Consider the following 18,340-nt stretch of genomic DNA (forward strand, 5'->3'; position numbering starts at 1 on the left):
AAACCAAGTCCAACTCGGTTTGGGGGGGGGAGTCCTCCCCCCTTGGACTCGGCCGACCCCCTTGGGGCTCCTTGAGCCCCAAGGCAATATCCCCTCCCTCTCCACCTATATATACGGAGGTATTGGGGCTGATTTGAGACGATTTTTCCACGGCAGCCCGACCACATACCTCCACGGTTTTTCCTCTAGATCGCGTTTCTGCGGAGCTCGGGCGGAGCCCTGCTGAGACAAGGTCATCACCAACCTCCGGAGCGCCGTCACGTTGCCGGAGAACTCTTCTACCTCTCCGTCTCTCTTTCTGGATCAAGAAGGCCGAGATCATCGTCGAGCTGTACGTGTGCTGAACGCGGAGGTGCCGTCCGTTTGGTACTAGATCGTGGGACTGATCGCGGGATTGTTCGCGGGGCGGATCGAGGGACGTGAGGACGTTCCACTACATCAACCGCGTTCACTAACGCTTCTGCTGTATGATCTACAAGGGTACGTAGATCACTCATCCCCTCTCGTAGATGGACATCACCATGATAGGTCTTCGTGCGTGTAGGAAATTTGTTGTTTCCCATGCGACGTTCCCCAACATTGTCTTGGTCCGGGTTATTCTGGATCGGCGCCGATTTTTCAATTGGCTCCGAAGCTGTAATGGGAGTTGACCCGCCAGTCTTCCTTTTCTTCGCCTGTGCCCTAAAAAGAGAAGGGGTGCGTTTAAAGGAATAGATGTTACCACCATCAGAACAAAGGTAAATGTTGTCAAAGGCTTACCCGGGGACACGGATCATTGGTGGAAGTGCCTACATCACTGAGTCAGCAGATGTGGGAGGAGAACTCTGCAAAAATAATACTTCGAAGATATGAGCGAGTTACAAACGCGATCCAAAAGGACATGAAGAAGTGTTATTAAAAGATACCTCATTTTGCCTTTTCTTGTTTCTTGTTGGTAACCCGGACACCAGGTCTCCAGAATGACTTCGAGTTTTCCGATTTGAGGCATGTTGCGCTTTCTTCAGAAGGAAATTTGGATCCAAACAAGCATTTGGGTGTGAGAGGGGAACTTTCCCACAAATTCGCCTGGCTGGCTTAGGTGGAGAAGAAGATGAGTCGGAGGAAACAGAAATTACCTCTACGGAGTCTTCCTGGCTTTCATTGTCCTCATTCTACACAAAAGATATAGAGGTGTAAACACAAAACTATTAGTAATGGATGGCGAGTTTAAGAGGATGGATTTTTTTACCTCTGAAAGTACGTCGCCGACTTGTGATTCATCGGCTTCAGATGGCTCAGTAACGGCGGCTTTGCCCTTGCCCTTGGACTTCTTCTTTGGAGGCGGCCTAGCTTGCTTCATGGCCGACTTCTTTGGCCTCTTGGACCAGAATTTATCACCTTTCTGAAATGGCATATTTTATAAGAGGTCATAGTTCAAGTAAGGTGAAAGGAATAAAAACAAGAGGCGGGTTAAGTTATTTACCTTTGGTGCCGGGTTGATCTTGCAGAACGGCTTAAGACCTATTTGGCCGCATTTTGCCGCGGGTTCGCCGGTCAACTTCTTGATGATGGTTACAATATCACTTTCTTTCAGAGCCGTGTGGAAATAGCACTGAGGGTGATCCAGGGTGCCGTCAAAATCACACATTAATCCATCCCGGCGACTTAAGGGGAGGAGACGCCATTCAACCCAGCAGCGGATCGGGTCAACCCCAGTAAGACCGTTGTTTGTCAGAGATCTTAACTCGGACAGTACTGGGATAAAGTCTGACTCCTCTTCTTCGGTGAGCTTGTCTGGGAGTTTGAAATTTGTTGGAAGGCGATCTTCCCTATAACCGAGAAGCTTGTTTTCGCCCTCAGGCGAAGTCTCCCGGCAGTAAAACCAAGACTCGCCCCAGCCTTTGGGATGGCTTGGCATGGCGAGTGACGGGAATGAACTGTCCCTACGACGCTGAACATTGACACCTCCAAGCTCTAGGCTAGGGCCATTGTGAAATTCTGTTTGGCGATTCAAATGGAAGAAGTACCAGAATAAAGGAACTGAGGGTTCCATCCGCAAGTAAGTCTCACAAAACACTTGGAACTGGCATAGATTGCTTATCGAGTTGGGCCCTAAATCCTGGAGGCGGACATACATAAAGGTCATGGCATCTCTAAGGAATTTCGATCCGGGCGGCTTAAAGCCCCGTTCAAGGTGTTCAACCAAAACAACTATCTCCCCTTCCTTCAGTTTGGGGATTTCCTCTCCTAACCCGGTACGCCAACCGATAACCTCTTGAGGGTCCAGATTCCCCATTTTTACATAGTCGTTGAGTATAGCATCATTGACCTTGGTTGGGAGCCAATCAATTTTGAAAACAGTGCCCATGCTACAAAGGGATAAAATTACGGGTAAATCATCACGCCAAGCATCTACTGAAAATGGTGAAACAAGTTCATTTGACTCACCAAACAATTTGCCTGATGGCTGAGGGAGTTTTTTTAGACCCGCCGATGAAGGTCCGGGTCAGGCTACCAGGGTGACTTATGAAACTCTTACTACTTAAAGGAGATGGTGTTTTCAGAGCCTGAGTAGTATTTGCCAAGATGGTGAAGTATGAGATTATAAACAGATTTCATTCGACAAGCGATAGATTATGGATCTACTGGACAGACAGAAATGAATGCAAAAAAGGTCTGGATAAAACGGCCTGCGACTAAGGTGGGAGCAGTACTGTTGATCTGATGAAACCTTTTCTAAGTATGCAAATCAAGGCCGAACAACTAAAGGTATGGAAAACATTGTTGTGCTTGCTATCATCACCGCCAACTAATCAGGAATTACGAAGCCGTTCGGGATGTACCAAGAACACAGTAGGCATGAACCTCGAAAAACTTGGATCTGCCTTCAATGGCGGGAGGCTGACCTGGTGGATACGGCCGGAGGCGTCGGAAGAGGGGTTCGCCGAGAGCGTTGCACTGACGGCGGCGAAGATCTCGGACGAATGCGAAGATTTCGGGCGGCGACGAGGTGCTCGACGGCGGCGAGGCCTTCGATGACGACGAAATGCTCGGCCACGACGAGGTGTTCGGCGGCAACAAAGTCTTCGGGCGGCGCCGAAGCTTTCGGACGATGACGAAGTCTTCGGGTGGCGGCGGAGCTCTCGGGTGGCGATAAGGCTTTCGGTGCGACGGCGAGGAAGAGAAGGGCGACAAGACGGGTAGGTGAAATGTGCCCTGTCCCTTCCTCCCACCTATTTATCAGGTCGGGCGCTACGATCGTGGCGCCACGAGCGGCAACTGCCAAAAGATAAAGATTCGCCAAGATGGCGCCCCGATATTTTTGGGATAACGATACCATAGGATCCGTTGGAGATTACGTCATCATCTCTTCCCAGATTCAAGGGATAAGAAGGCGCCAACAAGAAGTAGGTTTGGCGACTTGAGTTTTTCTGCAGCAGATGGCGGTTTAAGTGTATGGTGCATAAGGAGAGTGAAGTTGAATCGCCCCTGACTGAGTGAGGAAATTGGCGTGAAAGAAATTCAAGTCAATCTGGGGCCTAATGTTGGGGATATTATCCTTTGGGTAACCCGCCTTAGTTGGGCCGGGTCACCAAAGCTGGCGACTCATCTCCAAGTGGTTCTGGCCTTGGCCCAGTAAGGCCGGAAGTCGTATGGCGGTTCAGGACCTTCGGGAGGAGTCCCTAGTAGAGAAGGTCTCCAAGTCTTGGAAAGAGGGCGACTTAGAGATCTGAAGAGTCACGATTTGTGAAAAGGAAAGGACCCTTGTAAACCCTAAGGACTCGACCTGTATATAAAGGCGAGTCCCAGGGAAGGAGAGGGTAGGTTAGAAATCATCGAGTGCTAGGTCAGGCGAGTTACGCCCTCCTTGTAATCGAAACACCATCAATACAACACAAAGCAGGACGTAGGCTTTTACCTCCTCACGAGGGGCCGAGCTTGGGTAAATCTCTGTCTCGCTCCCCTTCAACCCCTTTGAGTCGCCACCAAGGTGCGATGGCTCCAACACTAAGTCCTTTCATGAGGACATCTGTCGTGACAAAACCACGACAGGTACCGTCCATACCAACATCAATCCCGGGGGAGTTTTGTTTGCAATTATCTTTCCGATTTGAGCATTGAACTGGGAATTCCAATTACGGGCCCCTTTCTCGTGAATGATAGTGAATAAACACATATCGAGCATAACACGCCTAGCATGGAAGATACCAATAGCCCCCTATGACCACATGAGCAGTTCCGGCATGCAAAACAGATTATATCTTAAAGGTTTAGAGAATGGCACATGCAAATTTACTTGGAACGACAGGTAGATACCGCACATAGGTAGGTATGGTGGACTCATATGGCACAACTTTGGGTTTATGAGAGTGGATGCACAAGCAGTACTCCCACTTAGTACAAGTGAAGGCTAGCAAAAGACTGGGAAGCGACCAACTAGAGAGCGACAACAGTCATCAAAATGCATTGAGATTAACTAACATTGAGTGCAAGCATGAGTAGGACATAAAATCACCATGAACATGAACATCATAGAGGCTATGTTGATTTTGTTTCAACTACATGCGTAAACATGCGCCAAGTCAAGCCACTTGAAACATTCAAAGAAGGATACCATCCTATCATACTACATCATAGTCATCTCAACATTCATGTGGGCATCCAAGACAAACCATTATAAGATCCTAGTTAAATAAGCTTGGCATAAGCAACTATGATCTCTAAGTTGTTATTGCAAACATGTTTCTCTCACAACAAAGCTGAATCAGGCATGATGAGCTAGTCATATTTACAAAAACAAAATAGATTGAGTTCATACCATGCTTTTCCAGGCTCAGTCACTTCATCATATATCATCATTATTCCCTTTCACTTGCACGACCGAATGATGTGAATAATATTAAGAGTGCTCATGCATTGGACTAAAGCTGGAATCTCCAGGCAAACACAAAGGAGAAGACAAAGTAATATGGCTCTATGAAAGCTAAACAGGTATGCATGCAAGAGCCACTAAACATTGTAACCAATATCTTCTACCTTGACCCAAAGAAAAAGAAAACTATCTACACGGGAAAGCTCCCAACAAGCAAAAGAAGAAAAAGAAAATCTTTTTGTTTTTTCTCAAACTAGACGGACACACGAAAAGAAAACTAGAAAAAGAAATAAACTAACATGGATGATACAGTGGCAAAGTGTGAACACCGGCTAACAAGGTGAAAGCATAAGCAAGAATGTAAATTCGGTGAGAACACGTACTTCCCCAAGCTTAAGCTTTTGGCCTAACTTGGTCTACTCCCAAGGAGGGAAATAACCAGCTCCGGGGTACTCCGGAGTGGACTGAGGATGCCACTGCTCCCACTGATAAACTGGCGTCTGGTACTCGACTGGTGGCTCGGGCACGGGCACCTGTGGTTGGGCTAAGCCCCAATATGCGTAGATGTCCGAGGGCATAATAGTGTACCGGCCTGCATGAAGATTGAACAAAGAAGGAGCAGGCAAAGTAATAGTCTCACGAGTATCCTGACTAAATACCAGGTTATAAATCATCCTTCTATTTATATCTCTATCAAGAAAGTCATGGCGAACCATGCTATCGTAATCTAGATATCTCTCGGGAAGAAGGACCTCTTCTTCCTCCTCCAGTCTAATGGGTATCTCAAAGTGTCTAACAAGACGGGTAGCATAGATACCTCCATAGACAACACCTTTAGAACGGTTCAGGTTCAACCGTTGAGCTACTATAGCGCCCAAGCTATACATTTTATCGTTATAAAGGGCTTCGCGCAAGACCGCAAGATCTGGGGAACTAAGTGACCCAGCTTTCCCACGGCCAATCAAACATTTTCCCACAAATAATGAGAAGTACCGAAGCACGGGAAAATGAATGCTAGCAGCTCTAGAGAAAGACACTCCTCTCTCTTCTCGTACAACAATTGTACCGATGAAAGCTTCCAAGTCCCGTGGACGAGGTTCATCAATATCCCCAACAAAAGGCAATTTGCAAACATTGCAAAAATCCTGGAGTGACATGCGCTGGGGGATATCATAAAGTTTAAACTCAACCATAGGAGGATTCTTGCTCGGATAGAAGTCAAAGCTTTGTACGAAGATATTAGTGAGGAGGAGGTATTGCGGACACTTATCTTCAACGAAGGCGGTAAGGCCTGCGTTCTCCACCAAGTGATAAAAGTCCTCAAAAATTCCAGCGGCGCGTAAGAACACGTCGCTTGGCCACTCGCACGCTCGAACTTCTGCGACTCGAGGGACCGGATACTTGGGCTTCTTCTCACTCCCATCATCCTTGGGGTCATGGCTTGAAGAGCCTCTTAAGAACCTCCTCATCTTTTCCCTTTTCTATCTCTGAAAATTTCAAATTTTTTTAGTGATTCTAAGGAAAAGTGAATAAGGCTCAACAAAACTCGTAGCAACTACTCCCACAAGTGCCTAGAGGCCATATTACATATCAAAACTACTTGGGACCAACTAGAATTAGCATGCAAAGCTCAATAACATGGTCACCAAGGCAGCAAAAATACGCAGAGTATAAGGCACTAGAGCAAAAACTAATTGGACCAATGGAGGAGTCACTTACCAAGGAGTAATTTCCTCAAAAAAGTTCGGGGAACGGTGATTTGAGCAAAGAGATTGAAAATTCCAGCAAGAGGAGCAAGAACACGGGTTTGTGCTGCAAAACAATTTTTTCTGAAGGTAGGAGAACCAGATGAGAGCAAGAATGAGTGGAGGGGGTACCTGTGGGCCCCACAAGCCTGGGTGGCGCGGCCAGGGGGGTGCCCGCGTCCCTAGGGCTTGTGGGCCAGTGGTGTGGGCCCCAGACAGACTCTTTGTCCCAGTATTTTTCAAAAAATCCAGAAAAAATCATACTTGATTTTCAGGACGTTCGGAGAACTTTTATTTTCGGGGTACTTTTCTACCGGACGCTAAAATAGAAAATAGGGAAAACTAAACTAAATCTATCATTTTTCTTCTAAGCAACCAAAGGTGAAAGCTTAGAACAGAGGTTTGTGACTCCTCGATTCATCCATCTCATGGTCATCGAAAGAAATCCGTCAATGGGGTTGATCAAATCCCTTCACAAAACTTTCTTGAATCGCAAAAGAAGACGGAGAATTTTTGTAGAGTCACTAAGTCACCTCAATGGGGATGTTTATCTCCCCAACAAGCAAATCATACTTCATCTTGACACGAGAAATAGGGCATTCAAAGCTCCCAATGAGAATCGATGAAGTTTTTTCGATAGCATTGATGCAATGTACTCGATATTGTTTCTTCAGAAAGTGCACCGTATGCTCATTATCGTTGACATGGAAAGTGACATTGCATTTGTTGCAATCTATAACAGCCCCTGCAGTGTTTAAAAAGGGTCTTCTGAGGATGACAGCCATGGCATCATCCTCGGTAATATCCAAGATAACAAAGTTTGTTAAGATAGTGGTGTTAGCAACCACAACAGGCACATCCTCGCAAATGCCGATAGGGAAAGCAGTTGATTTGTCGGCCATTTGCAGAGAGATTTTAGTGGGTGTCAACTTATCCAATTCAAGTCTTCAATAAAGAGAGAGAGGCATAACACTAACACCGGTTCCAAGGTCGCATAAAGCAGTTCTCACGTAGTTACCTTTAATGGAGCAAGGTATAGTGGGCATACTGGGATCACCTAGTTTCTTAGGAGTTCCACCCTTGAAGGTATAATTAGAAAGCATGGTGGAAATCTCAACCTCAGGTATCCTCCTCTTATTAGTCACAATATCTTTCATGTACTTAGCATACGGAGACATTTTGAGCATATCTGTCAAACGCATTTGCAGAAAGACACGTCTGATCATTTCAACGAAGCGCTCAAAATCCTCATCATCCTTTTTCTTGGATGGTTTGGGAGGAAAGGGCATAGGTTTCTAAACCCATGGCTCCCTTTCTTTACCATGCTTCCTAGAAGTGAAGTCATTCTTATTGTATCTTCTATTCTTAGGCTCTGGGTTATCAAGATCAACAGGTTCAATCTCCACATCCTTATCATTGCTAGGTTGAGCATCTTCATGAACATCACTATTGATATTATCATTAGGCTCATGTTCATCGCTAGATTGTGTTTCAGCATCAGAGACAGAGGCATCATTTGGATTATCAGGTGTAGCAGCAACAGGGTTGCTAGCGTGCAGGTTCCTATCATATTTCTTCTTCTTTCTAGGATGACTAGGTGCATCAGTATTAACTCCTTGAGAATCTTGTTCAATTCTCTTCGGATGACCCTCAGGATACAAAGGTTCCTGGGTCATTCTACCGCCTCTAGTAACGACTCTGACAGAATTGTCATTCAACTCATTGAGCAAGTCATTCGGAGCTTTAAGTACTTGTTCTACCTGAGTAGTAACCATAGAAGCATGTTTACTCAGAAGTTTAAGATCATTGAGATTTCTGTCCACACAAGCACTTAAATGACTAAGCATACGAGCATTCTGTTCCAAATGTCTTCTAACATAATCATTGAAACTCTGTTGTTTGACAACAAAGTTATAAAATTCATCCAAGCATAAGCTAGCAGGTTTATCAAAAGGAATATCACTCTCATCAAACCTATGCAGAGAATTTACTTCTACTACCTGTATCGGGTTATTGAGACCACGGATCTCTTCGATAGGTGGTAGATTTTTGACATCTTCAGATTTAATGCCTTTCTCTCGCATATATTTTTTTGCTTCTTGCATATCTTCAGGACTGAGGAATAGAATACCTCTTTTCTTTGGAGTTGGCTTAGGAGGTGGTTCGGGAATAGTCCAACCATTCTCATTGCACAAGATGTTATTCAACAGAATCTCAGCTTGTTCTACAGTTCGTTCCCTAAAAATACTACCGGCACAACTATCTAGGTGGTCTCTAGAAGCATCGGCAAGCCCATTATATAAGATATCAAGTATTTCATTCTTCTCAAGAGGGTGATCAGGCAAACCATTCAGTAGTTGGATGAGCCTCCCCCAAGCTTGTGGGAGACTCTCTTCTTCAGCTTGAGCAAAGTTGTATATTTCCTGCAAGGCAGCTTGCTTCTTATGGGCAGGGAAATATTTTTCAAAGAAGTAGTAGACCATATCCTGGGGGCTACGCACACAACCAGGAGCAAGAGAAGTGAACCAGGTCTTAGCATAATCCTTTAGCGAGAAAGGAAACAACCTGAGCATATAGTAGTGGCGGATCTTTTCCTCACTAGTGAATAGGGTGGCTGATAAAACACTCGCATAGCACGACGAAGGCAGAGAGATGAGCTATTGCGTTGGGAGGAAAATGGTGGAGCTGCGCCCTGAAGTGGATCATTATACCTCTGAAGAAGGGATGAGGAGGTAGAGAAAAGCCTCGGTACACGTGACTGAGCAGCAGAACGCGCTCCCCCTCCTGGGGCGCCGGCTCCGTCTCGCCCTCCGTCGGCAGCCTCCACGTCTTGTGCTCGATCATGCCTTGCTCCACCAGCTCCAGCATGTCCTCCTTCGTCACCGTGGAGGGAGGAAATCCCCGTTGATCCAACCCACCGGCAGTGCTCGCTGGCGCCGCTGAGCAGGAGCCGTCGCCTTCTTCTTCTTCCGCGCCTCGAGCTTGCTCGTCTGCCCCTTCGTCATGGTGGAGGCTGTAGATCCGCGCGGGAGGAGGGGAAGGAAGTGTTGGAAATATGCCCTAGAGGCAACAATAAAATGGTTATTATCATATTTCCTTGTTCATGATAATCGTCTATTGTTCATGCTATAATTGTATTAACAGGAAACAGTAATACATGTGTGAATAAATAGATCACAATGTGTCCCTAGCAAGCCTCTAGTTGGCTAGCTCGTTAGTCAATAGATGATCATGGTTTCCTGATCATGGGCATTAGTTGTCATTGATAACGGGATCACATCATTGGGAGAATGATGTGATGGACAAGACCCAATCCTAAGCATAGCACTAGATCGTATTGTTCGTATGCTAAAGCTTTTCTAATGTCAAGTATCTTTTCCTTCGACCGTGAGATTGTGCAACTCCCGGATACCGTAGGAGTGCTTTGGGTGTATCAAACGTCACAACATAACTGGGTGACTATAAAGGTGCACTACGGGTACCTCCGAAAGTGTCTGTTGGGTTGGTACGAATCGAGATCGGGATTTGTCACTCCGTGTGACACAGAGGTATCTCTGGGCCCACTCGGTAGAACATCATCATGAGCTCAATGTGAATAAGGAGTTAGTCACATGATGACGTGCTACGGAACGAGTAAAGAGACTTACCGGTAACGATATTGAACAAGGTATAGGTATACTGACGACCGAATCTCGGGCAAGTTCTATACCGACAGACAAAGGGAATCGTATGCGGGATTGATTGAATCCTTGACATCATGGTTCATCCGATGATATCATCGTGGAGCAAGTGGGAGCCACCATGGGTATCCAGACCCCGCTGGTGGTTATTGGCCAGAGAGGTGTCTCGGTCATGTCTGCCTGTCTCCTGAACCCGTAGGGTCTACACACTTAAGGTTCGGTGACGCTAGGGTTGTAGGGAATTGTTATACGAGGTTACCGAAAGTTGTTCGGAGTCCCGGATGAGATCCCGGACGTCACGAGGAGCTCCGGAATGGTCCGGAGGTAAAGATTGATATATAGGACGGATGGTTTCGGATACCGAAAGTGTTTCGGGCATCACCGGTAACGTACCGGGACCACCGGAGGTGGCCCCGGGGGACCACCGAAGGGGGGCAACGACCCCGGGAGGTAAGATGGGCCACGTGGGGGTGGGAACCAGCCCCTAGGTGGGCTGGCGTGCCTCCCCACTCAGCCCAATGCGCAGGGGAGAGAAAAGGGGGGGCAAGCCCTAAGCAAGATGGGCCTAAGGCCCACCAGGTGGTGCGCCACCCCCTCCTCCCCCCTCTGGCCGCCGCACCTCCCATCTGGGGGGCTGCCGCACCCCCTAGTGTGGGAACCCTAGGGGTGGCACCCCCTCTCCCCTCCCCCTATATATAGTGGGCACTTCTGGCCATTGGGGATTAGACTTTTTGCTCTCCGTCGGCGCAACCCTGCTCTTCTTTCTCCTCCTCTCTGCCGGTGCTTGGCGAAGCCCTGCCGGGAGACCTCGTCTCTCCATCGACACCACGCCGTTGTGCTGCTGGAGTTCTTCCCCAACCTCTCCCTCCTCCTTGCTGGATCAAGGTGCGGGAGACATCACCGGGCTGCACGCGTGTTGAACGCGGAGGTGCCGTAGTTCGGCACTAGATCGGAATCGTTGCGAGTATGACTCCATCAACCGCGTTCTAGCAACGCTTCCGCTTAGCGATCTTCAAAGGTATGAAGATGCTCTTACCCCTCTCTCGTTGCTGGTCTCTCCATAGGAAGATCTGAATATGCGTAGGAAAATTTTGAATTTATGCTACGTAACCCAACAGGAAGGAGCTTGGGATGCGCAGGAGGTCGCGAGAGAGTCGAGGCAAGTGCGAGCTATCACGCGAGTGCAACGAAAATCCCTCGCTGTAGAGGTTTAAATAAGGTTCCGACTGGGTCACTAGCAGGTGGCCCCGAAATCTTATCCCCCGACCGGTTGCTGCGATATTAGTGGAGGAGATGAAGGCGCAGAAATCGAGGCGGTAGATACTACACGATTGCGATGTCGTCATCCCCGCTGAGCGCGCGGCAACCAAAATTTGAGGATCCTAGAAAATCCGCCGCTGTCAGTTGACTGGTCACGTCAAAAGCTTCCACGGAAGCACTCGGTCCCTGACGGTTCATTTCACAGATACATCCACTCAGATCACTGGTCAAGAAGATAAAATGGATCGAGGCACACAACGCCGAAGTCGCAATCCATACCAGTCGGATCCGTACTCCAAGCATCGCTTCGTCGTTCCAACCCCAATCCATTCGGGGACTAATGATGGGGTTATAGTCATAGGGTAGGGTCATAGACCTGCCCTATGGGTCCTACCCAAGGACTACCCTTCATAAAGGATAAGGCCCTTAGTCAGTTCCGACTGAATTAAGGACTTTCCATCATCCAGTCGGTGACGATTCCTCCATCATCCAGTCGGAGATGAGCATTCAGAGCGTATCAAACTTACCGACTGGATTCCACTCTGTACATCGTAACCCCCCTGGAGGGCAACGGTCATACGTTTCCATATACCTTTATTAGCATTTAAGACATACGTTACCTGTAACGTAGGCATTTATTCGCCACTACTCCACCCCTGTGCACCGAACCGTTGTGAAGGGCAGCGCACTCTATATAAGCCGCCCTTCCCTACTGGTGCAGGGGTTAGGAATTCACTGTAATCCATACTCCACTCGACAACAAGCTCCCAAGAGCACTGAGACGTAGGGCTTTTACCTCCACCGTAGAGGGGCATGTACTCATACAACCTCGCCGTAGCTAAGGCTCTGCCCATCCTTTCGTACCCTAACCATCTACTGTCAGACTTATACCCACGACAGTAGGTTTACATGTAGAGTCCTACTAGCAGTAGGAATAGGACTAGTCTCTCTTGAATCCTAATCCGGGTCTTGTTTCCTTTGTGAGGGAGTCTCTCCTCTTCTTGGGCCTTCTCTTGTGAGCCAGCCCACCTAGCTTCTCTATGAGTCGCCTTATGCTAGGGTGCACGCTGGACCTTGGGCCTTCGTCATTTATCTAAGTCGTCTGTGGGGACAAGTATGAGTCGCCCGCCAGGTCACTGCTGAGTTGCCGGTGAGTCGCCAAGTCCTTTGGCGGGTCATACGCCAAGCCGGGTTACACTGCGGGGTATATCCCCGACACATGTAGTACCTTGTTTCGATGACTAATTAATTTTTGCAATAAATACGTGAGTTCTTTATGACTAATGATTGAGTCCATGGATTATACGCACTCTCATCCTTCCACCATTGCTAGCCTCTCTAGTGTCGCACAACTTTCGTCGGTGCATTACACCCACCATATATCCTTCCTCAAAACAGCCAGCATACCTACCTATTATGGCATTTTCATAGGCATTCCAAGATATATTGTTATGCAACTTCCACCATTCCATTTATTATGACACGCACCATCATTGTCATATTGCTTTGCATGATCGTAAGATAGCTAGCATGATGTTTTCATGGCTTGTCTATTTTTTAATGTCATTGATATGCGAGATCATTGCACATCCCGATACATCGCCGGAGGCATACCTATAGTCATATTTTGTTCTAATATCTAGTTGTAGTTATTGACTTTTAAGTAAATAAAAGTGTGATGATCATTATTATTAGAGCATTGTCCCATGTGAGGGAAGGATGATGGAAGCTATGATTCCCTCACAAGTTGGAATGAGTCTCTAGACATTCCAAATAAATAAAACATGGCAAAGAAGCCCAAGTAAAAAAAGAGGCCAAAGAAGCCCACCAAAAAACAAAAAAATAACATAAAAAGAGAGAAAAGAGAGAAGGGGCAATGCTACTATCCTTTACCACACTTGTGCTTTAGAGTAGCACCATGTTTTTCATATAGAGAGTCTCCTATGTTGTTACTTTCATATGCTAGTGGGAATTTTTCATTATAGAATTTGGCTTGCATATTCCAATGATGGGCTTCCTCAAATTGCCCTAGGTCTTCGTGAGCAAGCAAGTTGGATGCACACCCACTTAGTTTCTTTTGAGCTTTCATACACTTATAGCTCTAGTGCATCCGTTGCATGGCAATCCCTACTCACTCACATTAATATCTATTGATGGGAATCTCCATAGCCCGTTGATACGCCTAGTTGATGTGAGACTATATCCTTCTTTTTGTATTCTCCACAACCACCATATTATATTCCACCTATAGTGCTATATCCAAGGCTAATGCTCATGTAAACAGTTTCTTGGCTAAAACCGGGGTTGTGTATGATTAAATACTTTGTGTGATGAAGATGGAGCATAGCCAGACTATATGATTTTGTAGGGATAACTTTATTTTAGCCATGATATATTGAGAAGACACGATTGCTTTATTACTATGCTTGAAGTATTATTGTCTTAATGTCAAATGATAGACTATTGCTTTGAATCACTCATGTCTTAAATTTCATGCCATTATTAGATTATATGATCAAGATTATGCTAGGTAGCATTCCACATCAAAAATTATCTTTTTTATCATTTACATACTCGAGGACGAGCATGAATTAAGCTTGGGGATGATGATACGTATCCATCGTATCTATAATTTTTTATTGTTTCATGCCAATATTCTACAACTTTCATATACTTTTGGCAACTTTGTATACTATTTTCCGTACTAACATATTGATCCAATGCTGAGTGCCAGTTTCTGCTTGTTGTATGTTTTTTGTTTCATAAAAAATCCATATCAAACGAAGTCCAAACGGGATAAGAACTTACAGATTTTTTTGGAATATATGTGAATTTTGGGAAGTGGAATCAACAGAAAGGCGGTGCCCGAGGGGCCCACAAGCCAGAGGGGCGCGACCTGGGGGGTAGGGCGCGCCACGTTAGCATGTGGCCACCCCGTAAGGCGGTTGGTGTCCTTCTTTCGCCGTAAGAAAGGTAATCTCGAAGGGGCTCTCGCCCCTCCGCCGCCATGGAAGCCAAGGACCAGAGGGGAAACCCTCCTCCCATCTAGGTGGGAGGCCAATGAAGAAGAATAAGGAGGGGCTCTATCTCCCCCTCTCTCTCGGTGGCACCGGAACGCCGCGGTGCCATCATCGTGACGGCAATCTACACCAACAACTTTGTCGCCATCATCACCAACTCTCTCCCACTCTATGCAGCGGTGTAACACCCCTTCTCCCCACTGTAATCTCTACATAAACATGGTGTTCAACGCTATATATTATTTGCCGATGATGTATGGCTATCCTATGATGTTTGAGTAGATCCGTTTTGTCCTACGGGTTGATTGATGATCATGATTGGTTTGAGTTGCATGTTTTATTATTGGTGTTGTCCTATGGCGCTCTCCATGTCACGCAAGCGTGAGGGATCCTCGTTGTAAGTTGTTGCAATGTGTTCATGATTTGCTTATGGTGGGTTGCTTGATTGACAAATGCATAAACCCGAGTAGGTGGCTTATTTCATATGGGAGTAAAGAGGACTTGATACCTTATAATGCTATAATTGGGTTTTACCTTAATGATCTATAATAGTTGTGTATGCTTGCTAGATTTCCAATCATAAGTGCATATGATCCAAGGAGAGAAAGTATGTTAGCTTATGCCTCTCCCTCATATGAAATTGCAATAATGATTACCGGTCTAGTTATCGATTGCCTAGGGACAAATAACCTTCTTGTGACAAAAAGATCTCTACTAAGACTAACTTAGTTGTTTCTTTATCTAAGCAGGCCCAAGTTTTTATTTACGTGTTCTTTATTTTCTTGCAAACCTATCCTATCACACCTACAAACTACTTCTAGTTTCATACTTGTTCTAGGTAAAGCGAACGTTAAGCGTGCGTAGAGTTGTATCCGTGGTCGATAGAACTTGAGGGAATATTTGTTCTACCTTTAGCTCCTCGTTGGGTTCAACACTCTTAATTATCGAGAAAGGCTACAATTGATCCCCTATACATGTGGGTTATCATGCATGCTCTTTGTTTTGGAACAAATGTTTCAATCATGGTATTATAGGAGCATACCACATCACCTTGGACGAAATCCTCTTCCTGGGGCGCTGGCCCTCAAAATCGTCACTAGGGTCATCGCGGACGATCTTATTGCGCAATGCACCGCTTACCAGGCATTTATTCAAATTATCGTACTCCTCACCATGGTAGAGGATGCAATCATTAGGACATGCATGTATTTTTTGCACTACTAATTCTAGAGGGCACATAGCCTTCTTTGCTTTGTATGTACTGTCGGGCAATTCGTTGTCCTTTAGAAGCATCTTCTTTAACGTTTTCAGCAACTTTTGAAATCCCTTGTCAGATAAACCATTATGTGCCTTCCATTGCAGCAATTCCAGTGCGGTTACCCAGATTCTTCTTGTCCTCTTTGTAATTTGTGCACAAAAATTTCTTGTGATCCTCTAACATGCGCACCAACTTAAACTTCTCCTTTTCACTTGCGCCGTTTCTCTTTGCATCAGCCAAGGCCCGACCAAGATCATCAACAGGCTCATCTGGTGCATCTTCTTCAACTTCTTCCCTCATTGTAGTACGATATATTCAGGGAACATGGGATAGCTTTCATCATCCTCTTCTTCTTCATTCTCTTCCATCATAACCCCCTTTGTCCATGCTTGGTCCAACAGTTATTGTCGGGCATGAAACCGGACGTAAACAGGTGGACGTGAATGACTCTTGACTTAGAGTAAGTTCTATCATTCTTACACATAGCACATGGACAACACATAAAACCATCCCGCTGGTTTACCTCAACCGCATGTATAAAAATATGCACGCCATCAATGAACTGGGGATAGCGTTGGTCATTGTACATCCGCTGTCGGTTCATCTTCATTACACAGGACTGAAAAGACCAAATTAATACAAGTCCATACATAAAGTTCATACACTTATTCTCATAAAACAACATACAAGAGTACCTAGCTAAAGAAATTAAATGCAACAACAAATGCGATCAAGATCGCAACTAAGGTAACAATTGATCCAACAACAGAGTCCTACCAAGCCTCTTTATTAACGACATATTTTCTAATCTTTCTAATCTTCAAGCATATTGCATCCATCTTTTTCTTGTGATCATCGATGACATCCGCGACATACAACTCCAATTTCATCTTCTCTTCTTAAATTCTTTTCATTTTTTCTTTCAAATACTCATTTTATTTTTCAACGAAATTTAACTTCTTGACAAGAGGGTGAGTTGCAATTTCCGGTCACATACATCCTTGATAAAAATATCTATGTCAACTTGATGGGCATAACTGTCATAAATGAGAAAAGCAATAAATAGTTAAAAAAAGAATATACCACAACCGAATCATAAACCGGACGAGGGCCGACGGGGACGGATATCAAGATCATGGCACTATGTATAACAAACAATCATATAGGTAAGAAAACTATCAAAATCATACAACTAAGATTTTTCTTGTATAAAAAGGATAAGAACAAGAGGATCACCAAGGTGGCGCCGACGATGGAATGGTGCGGGTGATCGATGGTGGTAAGGACAAATCTTCGCAAAAAATGGAGGATGAGTTCGAGTTAAGGGGAAGAACAGAGAGGGGAATGGAGAAGACAGAGAAGTGGGCTTGGTCTGGACGAAGTGCTTATATAGGGAGATATTTATTCCCAGTTTGTATAACCAACCGGGTCTAAATGGCTCCCTCTAGTCCCAGTTTGTAATAAAAACCGGGACTAAATGGGCTTGTGGGGGCCACAGCCTGACGCCCACCTGCCACCACACCTTTAGTGCCAGTTTGTCTCACAAATCGGGACTATAGGTAGAAAATGAACCAGGCTAAAGATGCCCGTGCCACCGAACGCTCCTAGCCGTTAGAGCAGGGACTAATGTGACAGTCCCAGGCCGAAATCAAACCGGGACTAATAAACCAAACATAATGTATGTTTTCTACTATTGCCTTTCCACTCGTCTCTTTGGTTGGAGTAGCGACGGGTCTCAAGTGACGCGGTGTCAAGGTCATGGATGACGGGGAGGCGGCCTGGTGGTGGTAGGGCGGTGCTCATGGGAGAGCCGGTGGCTTGGTGATGCCCGTTGACCATAGTCGTGTGGGCAGCATGGTAGCTAGGGTGTGGCGTTCGGTGGCGCTGAGTGTTGGCTGGGGTGAAAACCTGCTCTATTTTTGGATGAACCCGCAGTGGCGAAGCTCTTTCCTTTCATGAAGGCATCATCGCGGCTCTCATTGCATGTCGTCTTTCTCAAGGGGGAACTCTGACCCTCGGGTCGAACGGTGGTGGCGCTCCGGTGTCATTTCCTTTTTGAAGGCGTCGGTTTGGAGCCCACGGTTCGTCATATCCGGCTTTATCTCTTCGGTTGACGTGTTTACGGTTAAAGAGTCCAGTTGCTCTTGTGGTGCTTGGGTGGTGTTGTTGCATTCAGCGCCTAGGTATCCTGTCTTGTCTATGTATTGTGATGGCGTGTCTCTGTATAATCTTGTTGATGATCGTTGTTTTATATATAAAACAAAGGGAAAGGCTTTTTCGGTGTGCATGTGTCTACGTACACACATGCATAAGCCGTGCCACATGGAAAAAAAGATACCCTTTTTTTTAGGAACCGATAGAAGCATTGTCTTTTCTTACAAAAACAGCGGAAAATACGATCTATACATGGGCACACGTTTTTACGAGACATGGCAAAACCGCATCAAAATAAAAAACTAGCTTGGGCCTAAATTACATCCGGCGAAACCAAACTAAACCCAGCGCACCGGAGGGCGCATGGGGGC

This window comes from Hordeum vulgare, chromosome 1H (assembly GCF_904849725.1).
Source record: "Hordeum vulgare subsp. vulgare chromosome 1H, MorexV3_pseudomolecules_assembly, whole genome shotgun sequence".
In the NCBI taxonomy this organism is placed as follows: domain Eukaryota; kingdom Viridiplantae; phylum Streptophyta; class Magnoliopsida; order Poales; family Poaceae; genus Hordeum; species Hordeum vulgare.